Source organism: Penaeus japonicus, unplaced genomic scaffold, assembly GCF_977035675.1.
Source record: "Penaeus japonicus unplaced genomic scaffold, GWHDUDI00000001_assembly GWHDUDI00000003, whole genome shotgun sequence".
NCBI lineage: Eukaryota > Metazoa > Arthropoda > Malacostraca > Decapoda > Penaeidae > Penaeus > Penaeus japonicus.
Window position 1 is genome coordinate 27,322,642 of NW_028234405.1, and position 5,283 is coordinate 27,327,924.

The 5,283-nt window shown below is 30.6% G+C and overlaps 1 protein-coding gene across 2 annotated transcripts in view; it reads left to right on the forward strand.

The window, feature by feature from the left end:
• Window positions 1-5,001, forward strand: part of nonA (no on or off transient A) — a 60,639-nt gene extending 55,638 nt beyond the window's left edge. For both annotated transcript variants that reach the window (XR_015190584.1, XR_015190585.1), the window contains exons 10-11: window positions 4,138-4,379; window positions 4,687-5,001. The gene's annotated coding sequence lies outside the window, so the exon portion shown is untranslated. The remainder of the gene's footprint in view (window positions 1-4,137; window positions 4,380-4,686) is intronic.
• The last annotated feature ends 282 nt before the right edge of the window (window positions 5,002-5,283 follow it).

A 5,283-nucleotide genomic window follows, 5' to 3' on the forward strand; every position in this document is an offset into this window, starting at 1 on the left:
AACATGTACATTGTGTTTAGGCATATCCATTTAGACGTTACAGGGCAGTACTTGTCCTTCCATTGGATTTGATATTGTTTTTATAAATATTGTATAGTTGTTTACTTGATCACCATATTCAGGATAAGCCTTTACTTTTGTCAAGCATAAGATAATAAAATTTTGATCTTGTTTGAAACGTCATAACATATCTAAAATAACAATGGGTATGAGTACATTGCAAGAATTATTTTCGCCTGTCAGTTTAACCCTTTGTGGCCAGCAAGACTGGATATTTCTAATGCCCCCGGCACTGGCTTGATATTAGAGGATGCGGGAATAATGTTAGCATCATGCTCCTGGATGCACAGACTTTTCTGAATATTATTTTCTCTTAAAACCATCACAAAACAGGTTTAAGCTGACTTTGGAAAGCTGTACTTCTGAAACTAGTGCTGTGATGATGATTTAACTTTAGCAGTGAGCATTTTCCAATATTGTGTCATGTACGCAATGACATCCATCTTTTAGGCCTAACTGGAACTGTCATGTATGCTATGACACCAGTCCGCAATTGGTTGACAGTATATGTAGAAGGGTATAGGGGGATTTTCAGTGTTTTCTAACTATAGGTCAAGCAGAGTAGGTTTTTAAACATTTTAAAGCAGTATTAGTAAAAGTGCATTGTAGGTTGGATACCTTAGCTTACAGGGGAAATTTGCCGTATAATACTTTGGCTTGTGTTGCCATTCTTTTATTCTTTTTAAGAGGAAGAAGTAGAAAAGTTGCAAATAATTTTTCTGCATAATTTGCAGAACATAGAACATTGATTAAGAGAGTAATTACATGTCTTTTCTATAGTAGTTGGATGTTCATACCTAGGTTTGAGATTTTTTATACATCTAAGTACCCTATTGGAGGTATGATATGAATGCTACAAGTTCAATATAATCACCTATAAATACATGAACAAGTAAAAGGCATTTGTTGCCAGAAGCTATACTTGCATAAAGCTGTTTTTTTATGAATGCGACGTGAATGTTCGTCTGTTGCAATTCTAGGCACTGCTTTATGTCCATCAAAAATGGTATTCTTTTTTAATAGTGCACTCCCACACACAGTATAAAACAATGGGACTGGCCTGTCTGGTAACTCTTGTTTAATGTCTTGTATTAAAGATTTTGTCTTATAATAATTTCAGATTTAGAAAAAATCCAAAGTAATTAAGATATGTGTAAGTGTCACATGTCAAAATAATATATATATATTTTTTTTACTATTATTATTATGAACTCTAGAATTAATGCAAAGAAATGGTTCTCTATCTGAACCAAAATTGGATCTACAAAAGGGTGGAGAATTTAGTGATTTCATATGTGAACTATTACCTTCAGAGATGCTTAATTTGGGAGGTAGTGCAAGTTGGTATTTTTAAATTAATTATTAGAGACTAATTCACTGTGCATACAGTTTGACATACATAGAAATAAAGTCAAGGTCGGTCTCATATAGAGGTGGATACAGGGTGTATATCTGTTGGGAGGAGGGGGGGGCTGTCTGACTGTACGTTGCATATGCAAAGCCAACACTCTACCACCTTGTTGATAAGTTTTATGTATATGGCTAGAGTGTTAATTATCTTATCTAGCTTACAGTTCTTGCGTAACAAATTGCTTTTTTCAACATGCAGTTTGTTATAAACTAATAATCTGTGATTTCTGGTATAGATCATGTATTGATTGAAGCCTCCAAAACATCTTTGTATGCATTCTGCCTTTTGGTAACTCACTTTCATTGGCATAATTACGCATTAGCAAAACATTGGTTAGCTGTTTAAGGAAAAGTTCTTTATATTACATTATTAACCACTGCTTTTGCAGAATATGAGTGATAGATGGATTCTTCAACAGACTACATTGTGTCTCTTCACTCAGCGTCTAATCTTTTTATCTTGCATCATTGACTCTTTATAAGAGAAGGGAATTTTTTTCCATAATGTGTATTTTATTTATCATAACAGTTGCTGCCAATTTTATTGATTAATTTTTATATTTTCATTTGTAGTGTCGTCATTTTCATTGTTATTGTTATAATTACACTTTTTATTATTGTTACTATTATTATCATTGCTATTATTATTATTACTATTATTATCATTACTATTATTATCATTGCTACTACTACTACTACTACAACTACTACTGTTATTACAACTACTACTGTTATTACAACTACTACTGTTATTACAACTACTACTACTATTGTTTTTACTACTAATATTGTTTTTACTACTACTATTGTTTTTACTACTACTATTGTTTTTACTACTACTACTACTATTATTACTACTACTGCTACGGTTATTACTACTACTACTTCTACTACTACTACTACTACTACTACTACTACTACTACTACTACTACTACTACTACTGTTATCACAACTACTACTACTACTGTTATCACAACTACTACTACTACTGTTATCACGACTACTACTACTACTACTACTGTTATCACTACTACTACTACTACTGTTATCACTACTACTACTACTACTGTTATCACTACTACTACTACTACTACTGTTATCACTACTACTACTGCTGTTACTACTACTACTACTGTTACTATGACTACTACTATTACTATTACTACTGTTACTATGACTACTACTGTTACTATGACTACTACTACTACTACTACTACTACTACTACTACTACTACTACTACTAAAAATAATAATAATAATAATAATAATAATCCTGTTACTACTACTACTACTATCACCACTACTATTACTATTGATATTACTTTTATTATTATTATTATTAGTAGTAGTAGTAGTACTCCTATTATTGTTACTATTAGTATTGTTACTCTTATTACAATTCATTATTTTTATTACTTTTTTACTATCATTATTATTTTTTATTATTATTATTATTTTTTGTTTTTGTTTTTTTTATCATTTTTTTATTTAGTTATTTTTTGTTTTTATTATTTTTTTTATTATTATTAATAATAATGTTGATATTAATATTATTATTATTACTACTACTACTACTACTACTACTACTACTACTACTACTACTACTACTACTTTCATTACCATTACTACCATTATTATTATTACTACTATTAGTATTATTATTATTACTGCACATGATTGTTTATTTATTTATATATCATAAAGTTATTATTAGATTACATTTCTTGTATGGGTGCATCTACTGTGTCAGTATGTGAGTGACTATGTGAAATGTTGATTGTTTGAGTAAACATGTACTGATTTTTGTATTTCGTATTATTTTCGAATGGTTACTTACATTAATATTTGGGTTAATACTAGTATCTACTTTTGAGACAAGTATATTTCTTTAATTGCATTGCAATTAACATTTTTTTCCCTTCCCTACGTGGCTGTTTCCTCCTCTCACCTGCACACAAGGGGTGGCCAGTCCTTGGAGTGCTTCTGATGCATTTCAAAAAAAGTTGCTTCTTAGAAAGATTACCTTTATGGAATAGATGTACAAAATCGACTGAGAAGATGAAGTTGTACAAAGCAAAACAGATCTGGCTTAAATTCAAATTATACAAGTCCTTTTCATTTTCAGTTATAAAGTGTTATACATGTTCTTTTGATTTTTTCGCCTTTTCCTCTCTCAAATATTCCAGTGTTTCCATTATGTGAATTGTTATTTTTGGTATTGTTAATGTTTTTAGTGTTACAATTAAATTTTTTGTTACTTTTATTTTACTCTTGCTATTCATTTCATCCTTTTTATTTGTAATCATCTTGGTATGGATAGTTTCATGAAGGACAAGTTTTTTTTTCAGGTATATTGACCCAACTACTGTAGCTTAAATGACATTGATAAAGTTATCTTCACAAAATGTGAAAACATTTTCACTCTAAGGAAGGTAATTTTAAAGTATTGGGGATAGGATTTTATTGATTCAATGGCCAGGTCAAGGGAATGGAAACAAGTTGAACACCTTTTAGATATTGTCAAGTACTTGATTAATGATGATGATAACAATAATTATAATGATAATGATGATCATAAAAGTAATAAAATCTATTACATTAGATTAAACATTTCCCAGCATGTAATAAATTGCTCAGCAATTAATGAAATTTGAATCTTCTCTCAGATGGTATTCTGCCGTGGAAGAGGATATGGCTACCGACGCAACACCAGGATGGGTGTGGTGACCTGATATGGAGCACCATGTGATGAACAGGACAACAGTTAGGCACTGCAGGAGGGTGATGCATTAATGGGAGGGGTGGGGTGGCAAACATAGGGGTATAAAAGAGGGATTCACAACTACACAGGGTCTAGTCAGAGTTGGTTGGCCTCTGCTGGGGATGTGCACCCTGGAGTTATGGTGAGGTAAGTGTTAGATATCATTCAAGGGTTACTTTCAGTTGAATTTTAATTTGATTTAGAATGTAACTTTTGTGTTTTTGCATAATAAGACAAGCAATAGTATTAGTAGAATTCAGCAGTGAATTATAATCTCGGCAAATAAAAAGTTTTCATGTAGATGAAGTGTAATTGAAAAGGAAATTCCACAAGTAGTCTTGACATTGTAAAATATAGAATAATGTTGACTTGGTATAGGGAGTTGAATAAAGTCAGCTGAGATTGATATGTTACTACTTTTCTTAATGACTAATTTTTGCTTTCCTTCTTTCAGATTAGTTATTGCTGAGGATAGAAACATAAGTGCTGTTTTTCCCCATTTAGAAGTCTTGCATTACAATTTATTGGGTGTAATTAGACACTGATTTTTATGCAAAGCCTTATATGTTATATATCTTTTATGAAAATATTTCTAACTTGATCTAGATTCTTGCTTTCGCCAAAATTAAATATTTCATGATTTTAACTGTGGCAATCATGTATATTAATGTTTATCAAAAGTTTCTATATTTTATGTTATATATGTGTTTGTAAAGCTCTTGTGTTTCCCCATTTTGTAAGATATCTAATAAAATGTGAAAATGAAGAATGAGGTCTTTTTTTATGAATTACAAAATGAAGACACATTTGGTTCCAACATGAACTGAAAATTTAGCAAAGGTTTGACTGCTCCTCCATAGTTTATCATATCAAACAAAGCTTCTTGCTTTCTGCAATAAATGAAATTTCTGCTGCAAATCTACTTCATATTTTTTACAGTAATAGTTGTTTTCAATTTGACAAGTTACTTAAATAGAAATTTTGTTATAATTTTTCCACTTGTTGGTCCTTGTTTTTTTTAAGATCTTTTACTACCTTTACCCCATTAATG